The following is a 12,211-nucleotide window of genomic DNA, read 5'->3' on the forward strand; positions in this document are numbered from 1 at the left end:
TCTACAAAGCTCCCGAACATCAGTAACATTCCAGAAAGCATTCGTTCTGCTTTTAACTGGATACGACAAGCCAAAATCAATTAGAGATTGATCTAAATAACGCTTTTCTTTAATTTATTTTTAGCGTGCAGTTCAGTAACCAAAGTGAAGAATTGCAATCGATGAAGCTAACTCGCTTTTTAGCAACGCTGTTGCCTAGATTATAAGACGTTTTGCAAAGTTTCCCAAGCTCGGAAAGGCAACTGTGTAAATAATGTGACTTATTGAATTCTGCGGAGCGCTCTAACAGCAAGACTGATGGGTAGTCTAATACATTGTGTAGTTGCTATAAGCAATAATCTCTCATGCTAATCACAACTTTCACATCATTAACATTATAGGAACCTCCAGAAAGAAATCATGTACCAGGGAACCATTCAAATATATGCAAAGCTAGCTGTGACTGTAAAACTAGCTTTCAAACTGGCATTGGGAAGAAAATATCCAACAGGAGGATATTTTACATCCCTCAAATGTGCGAGGTGCTGCTTTTTGACACCCGCTTTGGGCCACATAGTCCTGCGAACCACTGCGCGTGTTCAGCTGCCACAATTTAAAATGAGCATGAACTGACAGCGCTCTGCATTCAAGGTGGGATCCCGGTCCACTGAAGTGAGAGGAGAAAATGCCCTTGCAAGAGCATTCCTCTAGGTTTTGTTCAAGATCCAAAGAACCTGAAATTCCTGGCATGAGAAACACCCCGCGAGCTAGCAAACAGGGAGCATGTCGGCACACCTGCCCTCTTGCACTTCCTAGCATGGTTTCTAAGTCAAAGGAGCACCCGAGTCTCCAACCCGTACGGGAACTGAGACACCGAACTCCACGAGAGCCACGTCTCGCTGCTCCGCTTGTTTCCTGCCTGAGTGGGGCTTTGGGTTAGCACTGAGGAGGGATAACTCGACAGACTCACAAAAGTTAAAGCAGTTTACTCCCTGGCCACCCCCAGGGACCATCTCACCATAAAACCAGTAGAGCTGGCACGATTGCCACCTTGGAAAATAAACCTATCAACCACGGGGCCGGCGGGGCTGGCTGTCAGCAGCTGTACGGCCGTGCAGCGCCGGTCGGCGACGCTCACTGCTTTACCAGGCTGCTACCGGTGGGGGATGAGAGGCTGAGAGTGAAGATACCCAAGGAGGGTGCGTGGGATGAGAAACCGCCCTGAAAGGGCTCGCCCATGCACAGGGAAATACCCTCTGCAATTTGGGGCATGAGGGCTGCTGGAGCTGATGGGGATAACGCTGACGGTCCCTCCAGAACATGTTTGAAAACATCTTCCTCCTGGTCCTGGCAGACAAGCAGCCCTCCAAAATAACTTAACAGAGATAAAGCTTCTTAGCCAGGCCACCCACTGCAAACCAAATTGAGGGCATTAGCTTGCCATTAATATATACCATTTCCAGTGCTGGGTGTGCACATGCCTGTGTATTCCCTGGCTCCTTGTGACCTTTTATACTCCCAAATAACGATGCATGCAGTTCCCTCCTGCTCCTTTCCTCCTAGAGGAGGCTTGGCCAGCAAGGACACTGCAGAGAACTGGGCACAGCTCATTACATGCCTCTGCACTGGATCTGCCTGTAACAGCCTCATGATGGCTCCCAGCCTCACGCCATCGTGATTTGTCGTTTGGGGTCAGAAGACCCTGTTTCGGTTCATCAAGAAAAAAGGCAGCCAGCAGGCATGCATGTCGCTCCCCTAGCGAGACGCTTAAGAAAGATGACTATATCCCGATTATTAGCTCGGAAAGCGCACCCAGCCATAAACACCCTATGCAATACATAGGGAAAAAAATTTTGATCTGCAGCTGACTGCAGAGGGTGGGTTTGATTTATCAGGGAAGGCAAAAGCTGTTGCAGAGCGGGGCGAAGAGGAGGGGCCCGAATGCAGCTCTCGGCCACCTCCATGCTCCTTTGATGCCGGGGCCGTGCTGGCCGCGGGCCAGTCCCCGCTGTGGGCTGTGTTAATCTGCACTGGCCGCGGGTGCCTCCCGGGAGGTTTGGTGGCAGCTGAGGATTACCAGGGTGGTCAGGGACACCCTCCATTTTCCCTTCCTCATACCACTCGCGGCGACGGTCAGGGCAAGGGCTGGGAAAGAAATAGCCGCAGCCTCGTTGCAAGGGTGTACAGACATAGAGGGTGTCCTCAGTGTATCCCCCGCTGCCTCGCATCCCGGTTTGCACCAGCTTCCTGCAATAGCTGGGCACATATATCCCATCTGACACTACAGATATGCCAGTTCCCAGCAAAATGGGGAGTATGCAACCGGTGGAGCTGGAAATTGCATTTTCAATATCCCTGCTTCTTTCCTGATTTGTTTATATGCATATATGCATATATAAATATGTAATATTTATAAATATATATATGGTTACTAATCCATAGCTGATGCGCGTAAGTAGGCAGCGGTGCCAATACAGCCAAACATCCTTCACGCACACGGGGAGACTCAGCTATAACAGCGCGTGGGGCAGGATTAGAGCAGGAGGGCCATGGTCCTCTGGAACATCATCTTTGTCCCTCTTTCACTTCCTCCGGTCTTTTGACAGGACCACAGGCTCACTCGTGGCTGGGGGCACCTCTGGTCCCTGACTCGTGACACCCGCTCCTCGGCAGACGGCACGTGTAGACTTACCCACAGCCTCCCAAAGCCAACAGGGATCTTTGGGGGGTCTGGATCGGGCACTAAATCCATATGATGGAGCCCTGTCAGATGTGATTTCAAAAGGGGCTGAAATCCCAGAGCTTTGTTTCCCAAGTTCTCTTTAAAACTATACAATTATAGCCCTCACCTGGCATTACCTGATCTCATGAACCTGGCTGGTGTAGGCTGAGCAGTCACTGGCCTGGCAGTGGGACACTAAACATGAAATACAATACAATATGGTATAACACAATAAAAAATTCTGTGAGCAACCCACATTACCTAAGCAATCTGCTTCCCTGTGGATCTCTGGTGGATTCATTGCTGTGTAGTATGTGGCTGAGTCACCCTGCAGTCACTTTCTCACATATGACACTCCTTTGAGTCTCGCTACTCTCCATCCAGGAACATCCTTTGACGGCACTTGCAAAACCCAAATATCTGTTAGTCCTGAACCTCTGATCTAAATTGTCCAGTGGGCTCAAAAGCTACAGGATAGGACAGATGCGTAATGAGAGCAATGGTAAACCAACTGAGCAAGTAATCAACAAAAGATGATTTTCTATGGTTTGTCCAAGGAATGACTAAATACATAGAAAATCAGAATTTCCTGTGCAACAAAGTAATTATGCTGATTCCTTCGAATATTTAACCAATCCAAGCACTAAAGGGATCCAAAAGACATTACAACTGCCATAATAGTTAACCGAAACCCACCTAAAAGACAGCTTTAGAACATTCCAGGGAGGGAATGATGTTTCAAAGCGTACTGCCAGATCCGAAGAAGTCAAAAGGAGCTTTACCTTTGGCTTCACCGGCCTCTGGATCAGGCCCTTAAAATAGTTCTGGAAATGTTCCAGAAAACTTATTTCAGCTACATTTACACTCTGTGCTTCAGTAATTCTCACTGTTAGTGTTAAACAGTTCAGGGGACTGTTATGCTCGTAAACAAATCCTCCGTCTCCCTTATGTTGCTTTTACGTTGACGCTGCATCACTGGCTTCAATAAACAGTCTCCTGATTCAGCCTGTTAGGAGACAGCGAGCAGAATTAGGCACCAGAGATGTGTCTAAAAGCCTTGGTTTCAGGTTCTGAACATCACTTTAGCTAATTAATAAAAGAAAACCACAGCCCAGAATCTTTCAGTGTTTTCAGACCATAACCTCATATTCAGCCACTTGCTCTGTTCCCAGGAGTCCAGAATCACCAAGTATTATTATTATTATTGTTGTTGTTGTTGTTATCATTTTGGGGGTCTTTTTTTCTATTCTCTATATCTCTTTATAAAAGGCAACGTGTGACCCAGTGCAGTGGGTTTGATTGTTTCTGGCCTCCCCTGAGAAGCAGCTGAAGAGCAGAGAGCTTCGCTGGGTCCTGACTGTTCAGCTCACAACACGCAGAGCAAGATCTGCCAGCCCAGCACCGCTCAGGTTCAAGGAAATGGGGAAAACCTGGGGAAAGCTGGAGGAGTCTTTTAACAAAAAGAACACTTTTTCACAGATCTAACAGCACATGAGGAACAGTGCTGCATTTCACGGCTGTAGGAGAAAGCAGGTTCTCCAAGCCATCCTGAGCAGCCAGAACATCTGTACACCTTGAGGATGCTTGTTTGGACACTGTGTGGTCATGACAAAAGTTTTGTGGGTCATCAAGTTTAGGCAACTTCGTAGAAAACTCAACCCAATGTAACTTGAGCAAAACTTCCACTAAGGCCAAAGGAACCCAAGAACTCATAGACTTTCCCAGGAGGTTTCTACCCCAATTTCATCCTCCCATGAAGAATCCAGAGCCTCGATTCAAAACTGCCTGAACCCAGCAGGAACAGGAGCACAACGGACCTGCAGGAAATTTGTTTCTAGGCTAAAGTACTAAAGTACTTCTTTAGCTAAATTACTACTACAGAAGTATCAAGAAAGGATGGGAAAAGGGGGGAAAGCACAGAGAGAATTTATTCTACCTTTTTCTTCCATATTCATATGATGATTCCTTTTTTTTTTTCCTTTTAGCTATGACGTAGAGTTTCATAACAACTATTTACTTTTCTCTCTTTATCTAACAGCTGTCTGCTGAGAAAGATGGAAAAATAAACTAAACATGTTAAAAACGAGAGAAACTATTCATATGCAATCTATAATTGCATGCTATATTTAAATCTTCATACATTATCTTTCAAATTATATTTAGTTTCAACAGGAGGGGGGGAAAAATCCCCCTTACTTTCTAAAATTAGCAATAGAATTTGTATATTGTTTTCAAATACAACCGCTCTTCCTCAGAAACTTTTGCCAAGGAAAAATTAATGGTTGGAGACAGGGAATCTGACTACATCAGATGTATTTTGACATTGGCCCACTAACTGTCACTTAGAGCAAAAAAAACGGGGAAGTCCTCAGGGAAAGGGCTGTGTAAATCTGGATTAGCTCCGCCAAAGTCAAACAAATCGATCTGGATTTACGCCGGCGGAGCCGAGAGCAGGATTCGTCCCTCTGTTTGATGGACGCGGGGAAGAAAAGAGCTACGAGGACTCCAGCAAACCAGGGGAACTTTGCCATGCGCTGCAACTCCGAAGGGGTTATTTCCTAAAAGACACACAGCACATGCCAGCAGCAGCCCCTGCGCTCACATGAATGAGAATTACATGCACGCATCGAGGAAGATTAGACCTCTCGACGTGAAACATTGTTGAAAAGAGATAAAGGGGGGAAAAAAAAAAAAAATTCTTAAGATACTTGCAGTGCTTTCCAGACCCTCTTGCTGCAGACCCCGCTGGCAATGCCTCCGGCCCCTCCAGCAGCGCAGGAGCCACGCACAGCTCGATGTCGGAGGCTGGAAATCGGGTTGGGGAGGGAGCGGAGACGATGTGCTCGGCCCCGGGGAGGGAGAGAGGGCGGCTGCGTCACGCCGTCGAGCTGGCTGTACTAATATGGGGAGCAGCGGTGGCCAGAAATCCTCGTCCGGAAGGAAAGGACAACCCCTGTAACACAAGAGCTGGCGCGGGAGCGCGAAGCGGGGAGCAGACACACAAACTTGGGGGGGGTTGGAGGGATTAGGACTTCTGTGGGCCAAGAGGTCGGCTGCACCCGACATGGCAGGGAAGGAAACAGGCTTTGGGGTGGTGGTGGGGGGTCCCTTCCCTGCACCCAGCTCCATTAGACACGGCATAATTACCCTGTTATAATCAGGCTTTAGTGTGATTTTATAATTGTGCATTATGTAACAGCTACTAACGTGTCAGGCCTCAGACAACACTAAATGCCTGTCTACAGGTCAGGCTGCAATATTTTGTGTTCAGTCCGGGCTGAAAACCTCTCGTTATTTCACCCTCCCCTTCCATCCCCACCCAGGAACTTCGGCCGCATCTCCAGCGGGGCAGCCGCTCGCCGAGCTTCCTCCCGAAGCCGTCACCGAACGCCTCCTCCTAACATCTCTCTCCCTAACCCCGTGCCCACCGTTGGTGGCTACATCACAGGGGAAAATGAAAACTATCATCACAGAGTTGCTCCTCTTCACGAGCTTTACATGATGGTGAGGCGGGGTTTTTTTGTTGTTTATTTAATCATCACTTTTTTTAAAGTCCATGTTTTTCGGGATTTCCCAGGGGCAGTGTCTGCCCTTGCACAGCCCGACAGCAGAGATGCTCCTCGGACGACTGAAATGGGTTGGCAGTGGGGCATAAAATCTGAGCTGGCTCCTACAGGGGTGAATTTTTGCTCTACTGAAAATAACTAGAAATGATCCCTCTGTGCTGTCCTGTTTTGATTACCCGGGACCAAGGTTCTGTAAACCTGGAGCTGTGATGCATGCAAAGCTCGTTAGACCCAGCATGCTGTAAGCCAGCCGGGAGGAACGGTGGCATATTCAGCCACCGAGACACTAACAAAACTGTCCATTTCTTTGGATAAACTGATCATTTCATTATGAAAAGAAAACGAATCTTGGAAAAATCACTTTAGAAATAATACAGTCTTTGAGAATAGATTTTTGTCTAAAAAGTTAATATCTAATCTATCTCCAGCTAATGGGTCTTGAAAGAATTTTTTGATGGGCAAGTTTTCCCATAACTTCTTATTATATAGATTTTTTAATTTTCTCTAAAACCTCTGAAAACAGCAACCCCCCCCCAACCCAAGCACCACTCCCCACTCCCAAGACTCCTCCAAAATCCCAAAACTTGGCTTACTTTTCAAACTCAGCCTGAAAATGCCATGAATATTGAGGGACACTCCTTGCTTCTAACACAGCCACTTTACTCATGCCCACAGTCTGTGCTCAGTTACCTAACTTCCATACACTTAAACATGAACCAGTAAGATTTTTAAATAACCCATAGTAATACTGGAGTCGGATTAAAATTTATAAAGCACAACTTGCAGATATCTTTCAAATGATAACTTGGATGCAGATAGGTTTTAGTACCTTAGGAATCGCCCAAGCTTTAAAAAGAATCTATAACCTGTTGGCAGGGCTCTCTAGCATTGCGGTAGAAAGCCTCTTTGACAGAAGTTTAGCGAACCAGGAAAGTTCAATTCAAGTTGAAAGATGAAATAAATAATCTGGTAAAGAATGGACTTATTTTTTCCAAGATAGGAAAAACAAAAATTCTCATTTTAAAATTACATAAAAAAAAGGCAAAGGGAAAACTCAGCACTTAACAGAATTTTTAATTTTTCTGCATGTTTTGATACAGCATTATTATTTGATGTGTGATATCTCTACATTTAAAAAGCTCTTGCAATATTATGATAAAAATAAAAACCAAGCTATTCTTGTCATGCAGAATTGTGATTAAAAAAGGCTTTGTTCGTTACAAAGAGCAGGGAGCCATGTTTTTGCCATGAAAGATAAGGGATCTTTTGACATCAATGAAAATTTTGCGCACAAAAGATTCACAAGGTGACCTCCTCACGGGAGGCCAAGCCGCACCTCCTCAAAGTGGGCATGTCAGCAGAGAGGGAATTTTGGTGGTTCGTTTGCCATCTTTCCTGGGAATATGCCTCAGTGAACTGGGACTGATAAGAAACCTGAAAAGGAGGGGTGTAAATGGCGATCTTGACAGCTGGGACTAGACGCATTTAACAAAACCAGTGTGTTCGCTCTGTCCCCAGCCTGCTTAGGGACTGGGATGGGGGATAACTTTGGCAAAGCTCTCCCCGCTCTTCTCTCAGGCTGAAATCTCAGCAGCTCCAGAGCGGGATCTCACCCACTGCAACCGGGCAGCCCGGAGCTGGTCCGGTAACACCATACCAGAACGAGTGGGAAATAAATAAGGGAACGTTATTAATCTAAGGGGAAAAAAGGTACCTTTGTAAGGGTGACCACATCACCTGCAGCTACACTTAAAGGAAGTCACTGTCTGTATAATGGAGCAAAAGGATCCTCCCCAACAAACTTTCTGAACTACCTGGATCTCTTTGGTGACACAAAAACAGCAAGAAGGAGAGAGGGGTTGGGGACATTCCAGGTCTGGAAAAGTTTTCTTTTCCTCATTATTAGTAACTCTAATTACTTTGAAAGAAGAGCAATGAGATAAATCCTGCAGAGCCAGAAATGTGACCTGATTTCCTTCCTGATTTAGAAACTGTCACTTTGCAAGAGAAACCCAAAGAGACAGAGACAGGTCAAAGTGGGCCCATCAGTTTGGTTTGTAGAGTAAATAACAAACCAAGATCAATAGAAATACAACCAGGGTTTTCTTTTGGTAGATGTTCATAAGGACAATGCTATTTAAAAGATAAACAAACATGTTTATCTGAACTGTTTGCAGTCACACATGACACCGTGACAGAGAGATTCACTATAAGCAAACAGGAATATACCCAACTGACTTTATGTATTTTCCTCCAGGTTAGATGGTAAAAGTGAGAAGCAATGACAGAATTTCAAATATAAATTGCTTCATACTATGATTAAGGCCCTACCTCAAGACATCATGTAAACACAAAGCAGAAAAGTCAAGCATATACTTAAGAGTGATGCTGCTTTTGTGATACCCAAGATTTATTTAACAGAACTGAGAAATTACTTGTTGTCACCTTTTAACTATCAGAGCTATAATTTTCCAAAGTAATTCTTGAGGACAATTGAAGACTACAAGGTAGTAATTTTCAGGAAGAACTGAGCACCCACCCTCTGAAAACAACAGGTCTCTTCTATGTTTTTCAAATTGAGCTTCCAAAAACTAAGGCATCTAAGGTGATAACAGATAATAACCTGTTCCTTCTGAAAAACACGACCAGGATTTCCGAACGACCGCCAACATGCTTTAATATGCAACCTAAAATGTTCTTTACTCACATACATACAAGGAGCACTCCTTCAAGATACTAAATAGAAAATGGTAATGAGAAAGAGAAGAGAAAGAGAAGAGAAGAGTTAATCCCTGCCTAATATCATAAATAGGACCTTTTAAAGAAATTAAAACTAGGTATATTTAATAAATCTCCCATGCCCATTAGAATGTAATTTCCTATCAGTACATTTTAAAATATAATTTTGACAACACATTTAAATCAACAACACAGCAACTACTCAACGTTTTTCTGTAGCCTGTAAAAGTCCTGGGAGGTGTTAGCTGGTGCCACAGGTGTTAGTCCATCATAGCAAGAACCGAGGCCAGTTTCTGATTCAAGTCAGGAATACGATGCTTTCAACTCTGTTGCAGTTTTAAAGTCTGTACCCATAAGCTGTCATTCAGGTCAGGAAGCCTCATGGTCTACATACACCCTTCATGGTCAAGGTATTTAGGCAATGATGCAACTGAATAACTTGGTGATCTCTGACGAATGATTGAGGGTATGAAACAATATCAGTTCTCTACCATACTGTACAGAGTTTTTGCATGCTTTAAATCTGCAGGACTCCTCACAGCATAAACTACTTCTCTGTGCAAACACAGGCATTAGAATCTGACCCTTTGTGTTTGTAAAACCTTTGAGAGTCTCAGGCAGAGATACAAGCTGTATTACGAATGGATTCAGAATAAGTGTCAAGAACTGAGAAAAAACACATTACAACATCGAACTCTGATCACATACAAGTTAAGTAACATATTATTTCTGGCAATATTGTGAACTACCTCATACCAAAGGTTACATAAACGCCACTACTTAAGGCTGAGACCTTTTGGCACATTAATCTAAAAATACCACACCTTGCAGGACAGGCTTCCATTGTTTAAATGTTGAGACACTTGTCCCAAAACACATGCTTTTTTTCTTAAGAACCCTATATTTCTGAAGCTCTCTGTCAACCGTGTTTATCATTTGAAAAGGCTACACCAGAAAAAAAACATATTACCAAAAATCAGTGGGCAACACCGCAATCCCATTTGCATCATTCCCATCCCGTCCTGACACTGGGCTCCCCTCAACTTTTTCGGAACCAGGTATCTCATCGGAGGCAAAGCACTCAAACCAACAGCAGCGACACTCTCAAAAACAGCACTTTCGTGGTCCATTAGAATAAGGGGGTTTCACTCCTCACTGCCTCACAGCTCTGACCTTTCCAATTCTCTGCCACCAAAAGCTTATAGGATTGCCGGATCCATCTGCGGCTCCACCTGGCCTGCTTTCCCACGCCAAAAGGACGGATCAAATATACGTGTCTGAAAACACAAACCTGCTTTCTCTTCGTACCACCCGGGGGGGGACACCCCCCCCCCCCCCAACCGGTTTCAAACGAGAGGAAGCCTCCGAGATCACTTCTGCAAAGCCCCGAAATCCTGGGAAATCGCAGCAAAATGAACTTCAGCACCTTGGACAGGACACACGGACGGAAAATCACCGAAATCGGCTCATTGGCCCCGAAAATGCTGCGCCTGGACGTGACCCTCTAGGACACATCTGCGGGCCTGTTTATTTTTAGTATTGACAAATCCTCTTTGAATCGCCGCGTTTATTCCACCATCCGCCCTGTATTTCGGGAAGAGCTGCTCGCCAACCCGGCGGTGGGAGAAATCGGGGCCACCAGCTCGGGATCCGACACCCGTCTGCGGGATCAGTGGCTGCCCCAGTTGCAACTGGAAAGGCTCGGCTCAAGCACTCACAAAGCTCAGCTTATCCTTTCCAGGCAAAACGAGACCTGTTGCCGTAGGTGCGCGTGGATTGTGTGTTTCTCCGCTTTCTGGAAGCTCGTCTCCACCTCCTCACCCAAATCTCCAGGAAAAATAAAATTAAAAAAGTCTAATTTATTCCCATTGCAGCCACACTTCGGCTGGATAAGTTTTGCTTTAATTTAGCTTTCGTTCTCTCTTACAGTGCCCCCAGTATGTCACTGCTCCCCTCGGGGCTGCCTCAATAAAGTCATAATCACCTTGCCGGAGTGCAGCACAGCTCTCCCCGTTTTTCTTTTATTTGCATAAGCCAAGTCGAGTTTTTAATTTGTACCAGTAAAAACTCCAAATGTTTTAAGCAGAAGTATTCTACAAACAGCTTTGAGGTGAGTGGTGCCATACTTAAAATATGTCAGTTCTTACAACAAGTAATACCAGTAATATTCTCACGATACAGGAGATTGATACATTTTCCCTGCCACCACAGAAATAACCATTCTAGTTCATTTCTTCCCTTCAACGTGCCACTAAATTTCCACTCCAGCACATCTGACGCCACATGACATTAACCAAGCAATTTGCAGGGTATTTTCTGTGTTGTTATTTCTTTCCGTCACTTCTGGGTGCGGAAGCGAGATGGAAACTAGACAATTCCCCGCCAGAGTTATCGTTCAACAGCAATATATATATATATAAAACTATATCCTCCGCTTTTACACCCCCGCCGCAAGCTTTGCTGACCCAACTTCTCTCTCCTCCAGCCCCGGTAACCTCTCCGCCAGCCTGCCCGGACGGGACGGCAGCGGTGCCGGTGCCACCGCTCCTCCCGCCTCGAGGGGAAAGTTTGGGGAAGGGAAAATCCCGTCACTACTAATTCCTCCTCCACGACACGCTCAGAACCGGACGTCTTTTTGTCTTCTTTTTTTTCTTTTTTCTCCTTTTTTTTTATTATTTTATTAACAAGCAAACAAAAAAGAGAAACTTACATTGGTTTATTTAATTTTTCCTGCTAAACCAAGAGTCCCAGAGCCACTTCATTGTATCCACAGAGTTTTAGTCCCCGAGCGGTACCGTCCCGCGGGAAGGGCCCGGTTGCTGGGCGCGGAGCGCGCTGCCCGCCCGCCGCGGAGGGCGCATGGCTCGGATCCGCCGCGCCGTGTCTGCGGCTGCCGCGGGAGCGCAGCCCCGGCCGGGCGGCGGAGGGGCGGGGGGGCCGGCAGGAGGAGGAGGAGGAGGAGGAGGAGGAGGAGGGAGGCACCGCCCGCCCCTCCCCGCCCCGCCGAGCCGAACCGAGCCGGGCCGGGCCCGCAGCGCCCCCTGCCGCCGGTGGGGGAGGGAGGGGCTGGGGGGGGGGGGGAGAGGGGGAAGGGAGGAGGGAGTAAGGGGGGGGTGGGCAGGGGCGCTGGGGGAAGGACGGGGAGGGAGGGGGAAGGAGGATAGGCAGGCATGAGGAAGGAGAAAAGGTGGGAAAGGAAGAGGGA

At 46.2% G+C, this 12,211-nt stretch overlaps 1 protein-coding gene across 2 annotated transcripts in view; it reads right to left on the reverse strand.

The window, feature by feature from the left end:
• LOC129202889 (sodium channel protein type 5 subunit alpha-like) overlaps window positions 1-11,888 on the reverse strand; it is a 216,745-nt gene extending 204,857 nt beyond the window's left edge. For both annotated transcript variants that reach the window (XM_054816497.1, XM_054816498.1), the window contains exon 1: window positions 11,717-11,888. The gene's annotated coding sequence lies outside the window, so the exon portion shown is untranslated. The remainder of the gene's footprint in view (window positions 1-11,716) is intronic.
• Window positions 11,889-12,211: the final 323 nt, after the last annotated feature.

The sequence above is a fragment of the Grus americana genome, chromosome 2, assembly GCF_028858705.1.
Source record: "Grus americana isolate bGruAme1 chromosome 2, bGruAme1.mat, whole genome shotgun sequence".
NCBI lineage: Eukaryota > Metazoa > Chordata > Aves > Gruiformes > Gruidae > Grus > Grus americana.